The sequence below is a fragment of the Hyla sarda genome, chromosome 10 (genome assembly GCF_029499605.1).
Source record: "Hyla sarda isolate aHylSar1 chromosome 10, aHylSar1.hap1, whole genome shotgun sequence".
Lineage (NCBI taxonomy): Eukaryota > Metazoa > Chordata > Amphibia > Anura > Hylidae > Hyla > Hyla sarda.
Genome location: NC_079198.1, coordinates 123,488,150 through 123,501,968, shown reverse-complemented (window position 1 = coordinate 123,501,968; position 13,819 = coordinate 123,488,150). Strand labels below are relative to the sequence as shown.

The 13,819-nt window shown below is 42.1% G+C and overlaps 1 protein-coding gene across 3 annotated transcripts in view; it reads right to left on the bottom strand.

The window, feature by feature from the left end:
- B3GAT1 (beta-1,3-glucuronyltransferase 1) overlaps window positions 1–8,032 on the bottom strand; it is a 69,199-nt gene extending 61,167 nt beyond the window's left edge. For 2 of the 3 annotated variants that reach the window (XM_056543933.1, XM_056543932.1), the window contains exon 1: window positions 7,638–8,031. The gene's annotated coding sequence lies outside the window, so the exon portion shown is untranslated. Of the gene's footprint in view, window positions 1–7,637 lie in introns of all 3 variants that reach the window. The other variant, XM_056543934.1, reaches the window with a different exon arrangement.
- Window positions 8,033–13,819: the final 5,787 nt, after the last annotated feature.

The window sequence follows — 13,819 nt, the reverse complement described above, 5'->3', positions numbered from 1 at the left end:
CTGGGCTCTCTAAGCTTAGAATGAGCAAAGATTTTGAATAAATAAGGTTATGCTAAATATTTTCCCACCAAACTATATATCAATCCGCTCAGCTCCTCCAGCTCTAGAACATGCTGCTGTCAGTTTGTATGTTCATCATGGAGGAACCTATGGTTGGTTGTTAATCTCAGTAATGCCACTGTATGCAAGGCCAATCTTTTTATCATGAAAAGATAGAGACATATTGGAAAATCTTTTAGTTTTTTTTGTTAAACTATGCATGCCCATCAATGTTTTTGGAAAAGATTCAGCATAACTTGCAATTTGTTGAAATTGAAATTCTAGGAGTCCAGTAGGCAGTCCTACTGAGTAGGACTGCCTACTGGGCTCTCTAAGCTTAGAATGAGCAAGGATTTGAATAAATAAAGTTATGCTAAATCTTTTCCCACCAAACTATATATCAATCCGCTCAGCTCCTCCAGCTCTATAACATGCTGCTGTCAGTTTGTATGTTCATCATGGAGGAACCTATGGTTGGTTGTTAATCTCAGCAGTGGCACTTCTTGGATATTACGAGGCCAATCCTACTATCATAATTAGCATGGGACATTTTGGATAATCTTTTTTGGTTAATCCATCTATTTTCTAATAAAAAGAAGAATTTTGCACAATTTACTGACCATAACATGGGGAAAAAAACATCAAATAGGCATTGCCAAGTTTTCAAAAGATATCTAAGCCGGTCACGAAGAGACAAGTGCCCACAGCTCTGTTTCTTGGCATTGACATGCCATCATGCAGCCACACGATAGATATTCTGTGCCTTGTGATAGCTCAATGCCCAGGCCAAGAAGATGTATCTCCATGAGTTAAAAACCTGCCACCCAGCAATGGTTATTAGGATGAAATATGCCACCTGCTGCTCCACTGTCCATCATGCCCCAGGGCCGTGCCAAGTGTTTTCTTTAACACCTTAACAGCTTTCTCCAAATCTAATAAAAGTTGATTTATAGGCGTCTTGGACCAGATGAAACATCAAACAAAGTATCAAGAAAATGGATGTGTCTGAGTCCATCTCTCCACCCGGAGATCCTCGGACAGATGTGATTGATGAGAGGTGATGCTTTGTGATGGCTGACGGTATGTCACCACAGTGAAGGTCAATGTGAACCATGAGTCCTGCCCAGACCATCTTCTCTGTCGAGAGCATGAAATATGAAGCTGCAGATCAGGAGAGCCGAGGATTCATATTTCAGCATCTATGTGATCAGTATGAGATACCTGCTTTGTGTTACAGATTTCGCAGCTCTAGTCACTTAATGCCAGTCCGTGTAACCTCAGTGATGCTGGTCATGGATGGTGCAGCATCTTCATACTTATTTTTCCCCTCCATCTATCCTATTCCAGTGTCCTGCACCTCCTGTGTTATATAACCGCGGCTCTCATCACCGAATCATTACAGTGAACAGCAGAAGCCGGCGTCGCACTGGGCCCCGCTCTAACACCCAGGATAAATTGTGCGCATTTAACACATTACTGAGAACGTCTGGCTGGAAAACGAGACGATAAGCCGGACTGTGCAGCAAAGACCTCTATTGACCGAATCAACGCTGTGACACGGCCTCTCACACGCCACTACTTTGCGGCACACAACTGATGAAAGGGGGGGGGGGGTGTTTGCAGGGAAATAAGAAAGCATAGACTTATACAGGAGGCAGAATTGTGTCCACATCTGCGTCAGAGGTTCAGATAGTTACTGATACATTTAACAAGGTGACACAGGTCGGCAATGGATGCAGAGACTGATGGCAGGGGTAGACATGACATAAACAACACTGGATCACTATGTTTATATTACACAAAAGTCACTAGGTAACAAATCATCTATAACAACTATGTTTTACCCTATAACAACTATGTATCAACGTATCTGTGTACAACTGTGCATCAACTCATCTATGTAACAACTATGTAATGTATGTAAAGTATGTATCAACTTATCTATGGAACAACTCACCTATGTTACTATGGAATGTAATTCAACTATGACATCTGTGTAATTACTAATTTATATAAGACCTATGAAGCACTGCATCTATATAAAAACTATGTAACAACTAACTTATGTACCACACATGTATTTAACTATTCACCTATGTAGCAACTAACCTATGTACAGCACATGTATGTAACAACTAACCTATGTAACAACTAACTTATGTATCGCACATGTATTTAACTATTCACCTATGTACAACACATCTATGTAACAACTCACCTATGTAACAACTAACTTATGTACCGCACATGTATTTAACTATTCACCTATGTAGCAACTAACCTATGTACAACACATGTATGTAACAACTAACCTATGTACAACACGTATGTCCTTTTTCACCTATGTAACAACTCACCTATATACAACACATCTATGTAACAACTCACCTATGTAACAACTAACTTATGTACCGCACATGTATTTAACTATTCACCTATGTAACAACTAACCTATGTACAACACATCTATGTAACAACTTACCTATGTACAACACATCTATGGAACAACTCACCTATGTAACAACTAACCTATGTACAACACATCTATGTAACAACTCACCTATGTACAACACGTATGTAATTTTTCACCTATGTAACAACTCACCTATGTACAACACATCTATGTAACAAATTACCTATGTAACAACACATTTATGTAACAACTCACCTATGTACTACGCATCTATGTAACAACTCACCTATGTAACAACTAACCTACGTACAACACATGTATGTAAGTTTTCACCTATGTAACAACTAACTTATGTATCGCACATGTATTTAACTATTCACCTATGTAACAACTAACCTATGTACAACACATCTATGTAACAACTTACCTATGTACAACACATCTATGGAACAACTCACCTATGTAACAACTAACCTATGTACAACACATCTATGTAACAACTCACCTATGTACAACACGTATGTAATTTTTCACCTATGTAACAACTCACCTATGTACAACACATCTATGTAACAAATTACCTATGTAACAACACATTTATGTAACAACTCACCTATGTACTACGCATCTATGTAACAACTCACCTATGTAACAACTAACCTACGTACAACACATGTATGTAAGTTTTCACCTATGTAACAACTCACCTATGTACAAGACATCTATGTAACAACTCACCTATGAAACAACTAACCTAGCCTTTTCCAACCAGCGCGCCTCCAACTGTTGCAAAACTACAACTCCCATGATTGGAGTTGTAGTTTTTCAACAGCTGAAGGCACGCTGGGGGGGGGGGGGGGGGGGGGGGTTGGAGAAACACCAAACTAACCTATGTAAAACACATCTGTGTAAAAACTCACCTATGTAACAACTAACTTATGTACAACACATCTATGTAACAACTCACCTATGTACAACACATCTATGTAACAACTCACCTATGTACAACACATCTATGTAACAACTCACCTATGTACAACACATCTATGTAACAACTCACCTATGTACAACACATCTATGTAACAACTCACCTATGTACAACACATCTATGTAACAACTCACCTATGTACAACACATCTATGTAACAACTCACCTATGTACAACACATCTATGTAACAACTCACCTATGTACAACACATCTATGTAACAACTCACCTATGTACAACACATCTATGTAACAACTCACCTATGTACAACACATCTATGTAACAACTCACCTATGTAACAACACATTTATGTAACAACTCACCTATGTAACAACTAACCTATGTACAACACATCTATGTAACAAGTCACCTATGTAACAACTAACCTATGTACAACACATCTATGTAACAACTAACCTACATAACAACTAACCTATGTACAACGCATCTATGTAGCAACTCACCTATGTAACAACTAACCTATGCAACACATCTATGTAACAACTCACCTACGTAACAACTAACCTATGTACAACACATCTATGTAACAACTTACCTATGTAACAACTAACCTATGTACAACACATCTATGTAACAACTCACCTCTGTAACAACTAACCTATGTACAACACATCTATGTAACAACTAACCTACATAACAACTAACCTATGTACAACGCATCTATGTAGCAACTCACCTATGTAACAACTAACCTATGCAACACATCTATGTAACAACTCACCTACGTAACAACTAACCTATGTACAACACATCTATGTAACAACTTACCTATGTAACAACTAACCTATGTAACAACAACACTTATGATTCACTAAAGGATACTGGAGGTCATGCATCCGTGGATCCATTCAAGTAAATAGGTAGCGTCATCCAATCTGGGAAAATTAAGCCCCACAATTGTACATCTCTATACCCGATACATGTCCCCTCCTGCTGGATAACCTTGACTTATGGCTGACAGTTCCCGTACAGATAAGGTCTATGCACCAATATAAAAGCTCCTGGTAACTTCCCAGTGCTGGATCCATCTGTGTATTAATGAATGACCTGGAGGAGAATAGTCCCCCTGGACACTTTTTGGGCCCTACCCTTCCAATAGAGCCCCATATAAATCCAGAACAGTCCCTTCCTGACAAAGGCCACAGCAACAATAATGTAATTTTGACAAAAGTTTTTTTCTCAATGTGCAATGCAGCAAGCCTAATGTGGGTTGTCAGTTCCATTGCCCTTAGCTCCGGCAGTTGTTCGGCTCCTACTGTTCTACTTTGTCATTTCATTCACTTTGCCTTGTGGAAACCCAAATTTTACTCTTTCTTTGCCACCTTAGGTCTTGCTACCACCTCCAGAACCTTTCGTATCTCTGAGAGTCACCACCACAGAGTCTTATTTAAGGCATTGATCTGTAGGGTCTCTCCGCCGGCTCAGCAGTCGCTCCTCGTGTTTGCCTTAAGATAGGCGGCCACTAAACTCCATCTCCAGGCGTTCAGTATGGAATCAGCCAACCAGCCTTGATGCCCTCGCCTTCAGCAATTCCCATCCTCCCAGCAGTGACATGGAATTCTCAATTCCCTGTAAAATCAGTCACAGATGCATGGTACAAGGCAGGGGGCCAAATATGGGCATGGAACTCTGTATTCAAAATATGATGCCCAAAAAACACCACCCCAGGATTGTTTTCTGTGATGAAGTTCATGGGCTGCAAATTGTCACAGGTGGAAGTGACAGCAATAAAGTCTCGTACTGCTGCAGAAGACCCTAGTAAGGATTGGAAGTCTTGCTGCTTGATAAGCTTTCCAAGGGCCCCTCTGTAAATAAAAGTCTATGCAGGTTCTATATATGAGAGAGACTCCCAAACACCAAAAAAATCCACATAAAATGCATCATTACTGCTCTCCCAATGCAGTGGTCTGCAAACTGTGGACCTCCAGATGTTGCAAAACTACAATTCCCTGCATCATGGACATATCTGCTCAATAAGCTTATCAAGGGCCTCTCTGCATATAAAGTCTATAGATGTAGCAGGTTCTATGTATTAGAAAGACTCCCTTACACCACAAACCTAACATTACTGTTATCCTAATGCAGTGGTCTCAAAGCTGTGGACCTCCAGCTGTTGCAAAACTACAACTCACTGCATGCCTTGACATAGCTGCTGGATAAGCTGTCCAAGGGCCTCTCTCTCAAATAAAAAGTCTATAGATGTAGAAGGTTCTATATATTAGAAATAACTTACACCAGGTAGAAGACCACAAAACTACATAGAATGCAACATTATGGTTCTCCTAATGCAGTGGTCTCCAAACTGTGGACCTCCAGATGCTGCAAAACTACAACTCCCTGCATGCTAGGACATAGGTTCTCGATAAGCTTTCCAAGGGCCCCTCTGTCTGCAAAGAATGTCTATGGATGTAGAAGGTTCTATATTTATTACAATAACTCCATTACACCAGGTAGAAGACCACAAAACTACATAGAATGCAACATTATGGTTCTCCTAATGCGGTGGTCTCCAAACTGTGGACCTCCAGGTGTTGCAAAACTACAACTCCCAATATGCCCAGATATAGCTGGTTGATAAGCTTTCCAAGAGCCCCTCTCTTGGCAAATTAAGTCGATGGATGTAGAAGGTTCTATATATCAGAAAGACTCCATAATGCAGTGGTCTCCAAACTGTGGACCTCCAGATGTTCCAAAACTACAACTCCCAGCATGCCCGGACATAGCAGCTCGATAAGCTTTCCAAGGGCCCATTAAGTCTATGGATTTTGCAGGTACTATATATTAGAAAGACTCCCCTACACCATGTAGAAGACCACAAAACTACATGAAATGCAACATTACTGTTCTCCTAATGCAGTGGTCTCCAAACTTTGGATCTCCAGATGTTGCAAAACTACAACTCCAAGCATGCCCGGAATATAGCTGGTCGATAAGCTTTCCAAGGGCCTCTCTCTTGGCAAATAAAGTCTATGTAGGTAGCAGGTTCTATATATCAGAAAGACTCCCTAATGCAGTGGTCTCCGAACTGTGGACCTCCAGATGTTCCAAAACTACAACTCCCAGCATGCCCAGATATAAAGTCTATGGATGTAGAAGGTTCTAATGCAGTGGTCTCCGATCTGTGGACCTCCAGATGTTCCAAAACTACAACTCCCTGCATGACCAGATATAAAGTCTATGGATGTAGAAGGTTCTATATATTAGAAAAACTCCTTAATGCAGTGGTCTTCAAACTGTGGACCTCCAGATGTTCCAAAACTACAACTACATGCATGCCCAGATATAGCTGCTGGATAAGCTTTCCAAGGGCCCCTGTCGGCAAATAAAGTCTATGTATGTAGAAGGTTCTAATGCAGTGGTCTCCGTTCTGTGGACCTCCAGATGTTCCAAAACTACAACTCCCAGCATGCCCAGGTATAAAGTCTATGTATGTAGAAGGTTCTATATATCAGAAAGACTCCCTAATGCAGTGGTCTTCAAACTGTGGACCTCCAGATGTTCCAAAACTACAACTCCCAGCATGCCCAGATATAAAGTCTATGGATGTAGAAGGTTCCATATATCAGAAAGACTCCCTAATGCAGTGGTCTTCAAACTGTGGACCTCCAGATGTTCCAAAACAACAACTCCCAGCATGCCCGGATATAGCAGCTCGATAAGCTTTCCAAGGGCCCCTCTGCACATCAAGTCTATGGATGTTGCAGGTTCTATATATTAAAAAGACTTCCTTCCTTACACCATGGAGAAGACCAAAAAACGACATAAAATGCAACATTACTGTTCTCCTAATGCGGTGGTCTCCAAACTGTGGTCCTCCAGATGTTGCAAAACTACGACTCCCAACGTGCCCGGACAGCCAACGGCTGTCCGGGCACGCTGGGAGTCGTAGTTTTGCAACATCTAGAGGTCCACAGTTTGGAGACCACCGTCCTCACGTCTACACCTGTTGGATGAGATGGTGTCAGACAAAAAGTCAACCTGATTGGTGCCAGATAAAAATAAGTGCCGGTCAGCAATGACATATCATTGCATTGAAGAGATGCAAAATTAGATTTAAAGTTATGGGGGGGCTTTAGGTGCAGGTGAAGCCACGAAAGAACACACAGCAGCCACTGACCAAGCATTACAGACCACACAGGGTATTCGGTAGTAGAAGGGATGAAGTGAATGGTCCATACCTCATTGTGGAGAAAAGAGCTGCTTCATTCTCCCCGCTGATCTCTGACCCCCATTCATTCCTTAATCCTTCCTGCTCTGGGAACAGAGAGCGATTCACATCTGCTCAGTGCATCCTTTGTGTGTACCGCAGAGAGAGCCGCTCACAGGGATCCTGGGTCCCTCAAAGGCACAAGATCCTCAATCAGATCACACAGGGGCTTCATAGATATTGCACAGCGGTGGTCTCCGGGCTGCACTCGTTCTTCACCTTCCTGGCCGGCGTTGGCTGCGGAGCGATGCGCCGCATGGAGCTGTCAATGGGCTTATTGCATCCAAGACCCAGACAAAAGCCCCCCAGCTCCTTCCATGCAGCACAGAGAGCGAGCTGCTCACATAGAGACACGGCAAAACCGCACAGTGCTCGGTCTCAACCAATCCGGCAGCATTGTAGGGGGGGGGGGGGGGGGGGAGCAGCGGGGAGAACAATACACTTGGTACACGCTGCAACGCCTCTTGGAATCCGAAATACATTTCCTTTTCATACAGCAGGTGGTGGAGAGGGGCAGACGGCCCTGGCGAGTTTACATAGGAGCTTCCCAGCGGTCCATTATTTTGAGTCAACCGGCGATAGACGACCATCTATTCTACCAGAGAAGAAGCCATCGGTGGAGTTCTATATATAAAAACAAAACAAAAAAAAAACAGACAAATTATTATAATTTTTACCTTTTTTTTTTTTTGCAAATGTGGTGGCAGGGTGTGTGGTGCAGGGCAGATGTTGTTACCCCAGGGGCAGATGGCATTAACCCCTTGTATTCGTGATGCCAGGGTGTGGTTTAGCCTATAACCACCCAAAGGTATACTGCTGGGTCCTGGGCTTTACTGAGGGTAGACAGATGGTAAAGTCTATACAGATCAGCCAGGGCCCAAGGAGGTGACCAGTGACTCAGAGACCTTAAGGGCTTGCTGGGACTTGTAGTAGGACTGGACAATTGAATGCAGACCGCGCTGACTTGACAGATGACAGGGACTGACTTGACTCATAAAGCTGTGACTTTATCTTACTTGACTTGATGGCGGCTGCAGGACTGGACTTTGAGGTCTCCAACACTCTGGACACACACACTAGACAAGACTGCACTGGACCTCAGCCGAAAGAGAGAGAGAAGCTCCACCCAGGGCTTATATGGGGGAGACTAGCAGGGAGCCCATAGGTCACTCTTCAGATCACATGACTTATCACATGGTATAACTCTTAAAGGAACATTACATTTTCCAACACTTTACATGGTAAAAAATATTTACAATGGGGAAACAAGCGCAGGGGCCTGATAGGACAGCAGGAGCACGGGGTTACTCCTCCCGTACTGGGACACCACACAAAAATTAGTTCTTCAATTGTTTTTTACATCCCCCTTCTCAAAGTACATCAAAGAAGGCCACTATTAAATGGGCGCTGTCAGAATCAAACACTTTTTATATGTTTGTACATCTTGGCAAAATATTAACCTTTCTAATAAACTTCATTAAAAAAAAATTCTTTTTTTTTTTTTTTTTTTTTTTTTTTTTTAAAATAAAAATCCTGGCTTATATAAAAAAGACCACTAGGGGTCCCCATATCATCCAGAACATAATCCTGTTTGGCTGCAGCATCACTTTTTTCCCAGCTTAAGCACAGGCATGGACAAAGTCCAGGAAGTGAGGGCGGGGCTAGCACTCCTCTGTGCTCACTCCTGTCCTATCAGACTGCAGCATGAGAACAGAGAGGAGGGGGTTACAGAGCAGCCTGCAGTGATTGGATGAAAAGATCCAGCACAGCAGACTCAGGGAGGAAGTGAATGCATGAGTGAGGGCGGGGTCAGTGCTTGCCTCGGTTGTGCCCCTTTCTGAGCAGTGGATGTCAGAATGAATGAGCAGCAAAACGGAGGGATTTGTGAGCTAAATACAGAACCTAGGCACATTTTGTATAGAAATCATGGCTTATAAAAAAGACCATTAGGTGTCCTTATACTATCCAGAACATAATCCTGTCCGGCTGCAGCATCATCGTTGTCCCAGCTAAAGTACAGGCAGGGACAAAGTCCAGGAACTGAGGGCGGGACTAGCACTCCTCTGTGTTCACACCTGTCCCATCAGACTGCAGCATGAAAACAGAGCGGAAGGGGTTACAGAGCAGCCTGCAGTGATTGGATGAAAAGACCCAACACAGCACAGCAGACTCAGGGAAGAAGTGAATGCATGGTCAGTGAGGGCAGGCTCAGTGCTGGCCTCAAACACACCCCTTCCTAAGCAGTGGATGTCAGAATGAGTGAGCAGCAGTAAAGAATCTGCATTAAGGACAGTTGTGACAATCCCCTATACAGAGGGTTATAACACTGTCCGAGTATCGGAGAAGGAAAACCTAGTAGAGCAACAAGGGAGGTCATTCTGCAGCAGCTGCTTCTTTAATTAAGTCATCGTATAGAATACAGAGGCAGATATAAGTACCAATGCGTTTCGAGTCTCTAGGACCCTTAATCAGGACATGCATCCAGCTAAAACTTCTTGTTTAAAATACCCCATTGGTTTGGTTGAGATGTTTTAGCTAGATGCATCCAAAAATACCCTTGTTTTACCATATACCTTTATTTAAAAACTTCCCATAAGTTTTATTATTGTCCAAAAAATTCCACACAATTAAAATTCAGAGCATCAGCCACTTGTATTTGAGTTAATCCTGTGATTTTAAGGAGAGGATTTATGCCTTCATCACTGATTGTGCTGATTGTGTGTTCGTTTTGCTATACAGAGTGTCTGCAGTACACACTCAGTACTGATAGCTGTGCTCAAGGGGTTAAAATTAGTGATGAGCAGCAGGGGCCATATTCGAATTTGCGATATTTCGCGAATATATTAACGATTATTCGTCTTATGTTCGCAAAATTTGCATATTCGCTATGTTTGTTCACTTTTTGTTCCCATTGGAAAATTAGCATAAAATTTTGCATAAAAATTTGCATGTGAAAAAAAAAAAGAATATTCGTCATTACGAATATATAGCACTATATTCTAAATATTTGCGATATTCGCTTTAAAAATTTGCATGTGAAAAAAAATAAGAATATTCGTCATTACGAATATATAGCACTATATTCTAAATATTCGCGATATTCGATATAAAAATTTGCATTCCGAATACTAGTTAAAATATCCCTACTCTGCCCCCTCGACATGTTTCGCTACAGAGTAGCTTCATCAAGAGGCATGACGAGGGGGGCAGAGTAGGGATATTTTAACCCCTTGAGTAAAGCCATCAATACTGAGTGTGTACTGCAGACACATTGGGGGAGATTTATCAAAAACTGTGCAGAGAAGGAGTGGTGCAGTTGCCCATAGCAACCAATCAGATCAGTTCTTTCATTTTTCACAGGTCTCTTTAAAAATTAAGGAAGGGAGCTGATTGGTTGCTATGGGCAACTGCACCACTCCTTCTCTGCACAGTTTTTGATAAATCTCCCCCACTCTGTATAGCAAAACTAACAGACAATCAGCAAGTGATGAAGGAATAAATCCTCTCCTTAAAGTCACAGGATTAACTCAAATACAAGTGGCTGATGCTCTGAATTTTAATTGTGTGGAATTTTTTGGACAATAATAAAACTTATGGGAAGTTTTTAAATAAGGGTGTATGGTAAAACAAGGTTTTTTTGGGGATCCCTAAGGGGAGTCTATAGGAATTACATTGGATTGGACCCTCCATATACTGGTCTATTTTGTTGCATTTAGTTAGATGCATGTCATGATTAAAGGGGTACTCCGCTGCTCAGCTTTTGGAACAAACTGTTCCGAACGCTGGAGCCGGTGTGAGGTGTTTTTTTGCGCCCCCGTAGATCCATGCGTCCGCTCCTCCCCCAGCTCTCCGAACATTTCCAAAGCTAGAGCTGGGGGAGGGCAGAGAAAGGGGAGGGAGGAGGTTCACGCCCCCTCCCTCCAGTATGTCCCCCTTTACACATAGAGCTCATTGGGAGCACTGCTCTACATCCTCAGCTCGGGGAGATGAGGGAGGGGACCTGCCGTGGAGATCTATGTCCTCAGGGAGGGGGCGTGCCGTAGAGATCTGCGTCCAGCCAAGCTCAGGGAGGGGAGATGAGGGAGGGGGCGTGAACCTCCTCCCTCCCCTTGCTCTGCCCTCCCCCAGTTCTAGCTTCGGAAATGTTTGGAGAGCTGGGGGAGGAGCCGACACATGGATCTACGGGGGCGCAAAAAACCACCTCACACCGACACCGGGAGCTTGTGATGTAATAGCCCTGCCCCCTCATGAAGTCACACCCTGCCCCCTCAATGCAAGTCTATGGGAGTTACATAATGACCTTCGTCTGACAAGGTACAAAGGGAGTTTTAGTTTTGAAATAACTGGAGATCCGCAGTTTGAGGAACACTGCCCTAGTAATTGGTGGCAGAAAAATATCTTATCAGTGGAATGGAGTCATCCTGGTATTCTATCCTATGTATATATCCTACAAACAACCCAAAGCCCTAACAGGACCCAGCCACCACAGAAGGCAGCGGTTGTATTTCCAATGGGGCCAGGTAAAGTGCAGGAAGATGCTTCTCTGACAATCTTCAACCATGTGTACATGAATTAACGCCAGTGATTAGAGACTCAATCATTCATATTGATTACTGTAGATTACTGCGGGCAATCATTTGATCTATTTAAAGATACTATATTTTGAGTAAAATGTTGTACCCGTGTCCGTGCACAACCAATGCAAATATGTGCTGCCCTGTTAAGTGTAATATCTCCCCCCTAGTGCTGGATTCACAGATTATACTGCTCAGTACTGCTCTATAATGTCATCCATGCTGTTGCTGCTTTTGAGGATGTTCTATAGAGCTATACTCCCTTCTTTTGTGTTTTTGCCTTGTATGGAAACATCAAAGAGGGTATTCTATACCTACTTCTCTGACCATCTTTGACCATGTGTCCATGAATAAACACCAAAGATTATCAATTATTGATATTGATTAACATAGTGAATTATTGATATTGATTAACATAGTGAGTGCATTCAATAATTTCATCTATTTGAAGATATTGTATTTTAGATGGTGCACAACCAATCATAAATGTGCTGCTCTGGTAAGTGTAATATCCCAATATGCCCCCCCCCCCCCATAGTGCTGGTATCATAGCTTATACTGCTCAGTACTGCTCTAGAACATCATCCATGCTGTTACTGCTTTTGAGGATGTCCTATAGAGATATAGTGGAGCTCATGTCTGTATATGCAGTGTATGGAGACAGCATAGAGGATAGTCTATACCTACTTCTCTGACCATCTTTGACCATGTGTCCATGAATAAACACCAAAGATTATTGACTCGAGTATCGATATTGATTATGGTGGTGAGTGCCGCCAATCATTTAATCCATTTGAAGATACTGTATTTTAAGTATAATGTTACCTGTGTCCATGCACAGCCAACGCAAATATGTGCAGCTCTGGTAAGTATAACATCTCCCCCCTAGTGATGGATCACAGCTTATATTGCTCAGTACTGCTCTATAATGTCATCCATGCTGTTGCTGCCTTTTGAGGGTGTCCTACATGTTCAATTTAAGGGAGACATCATAGAGGCTAGTCTACACTTACTTTTCTGACCATCTTTGACCAAGTGCCCAGTGATTATCTACTCACTTATTAATATTGACCATGGTGAGTGCTGCCAATCATTTAACCTATTTGAAGATACTGTATTTCATGTTGTAGTGTTGTACCCATGTACATGCACAACCAAAGCATATATGTGCTACTCTGTTAAGTGTAATATCTTCCCCGCTAGTGCTGGATTCACAGCTTATACTACTCATTACTGCTTTATTACGTCATCCATGCTGTTGGTGCTTTTGAGGATGTCCTATAGAGATATAGTGCAGCATGATGTGTATGTGCAATGTAAGGGAGACATCATAGACTTCTATACTTAATTCTCTGACCATCTGTGACCATGTGTACATGAATAAACACCAAAGATTATCAATTATTGATATTGATTAACATAGTGAATTATTGATATTGATTAACATAGTGAATTATTGATATTGATTAACATAGTGAGTGCATTCAATCATTTCATCTATTTGAAGATATTGTATTTTAGATGGTGCACAACCAATCATAAATGTGCTGCTCTGGTAAGTTTAATATCCCAATATGCC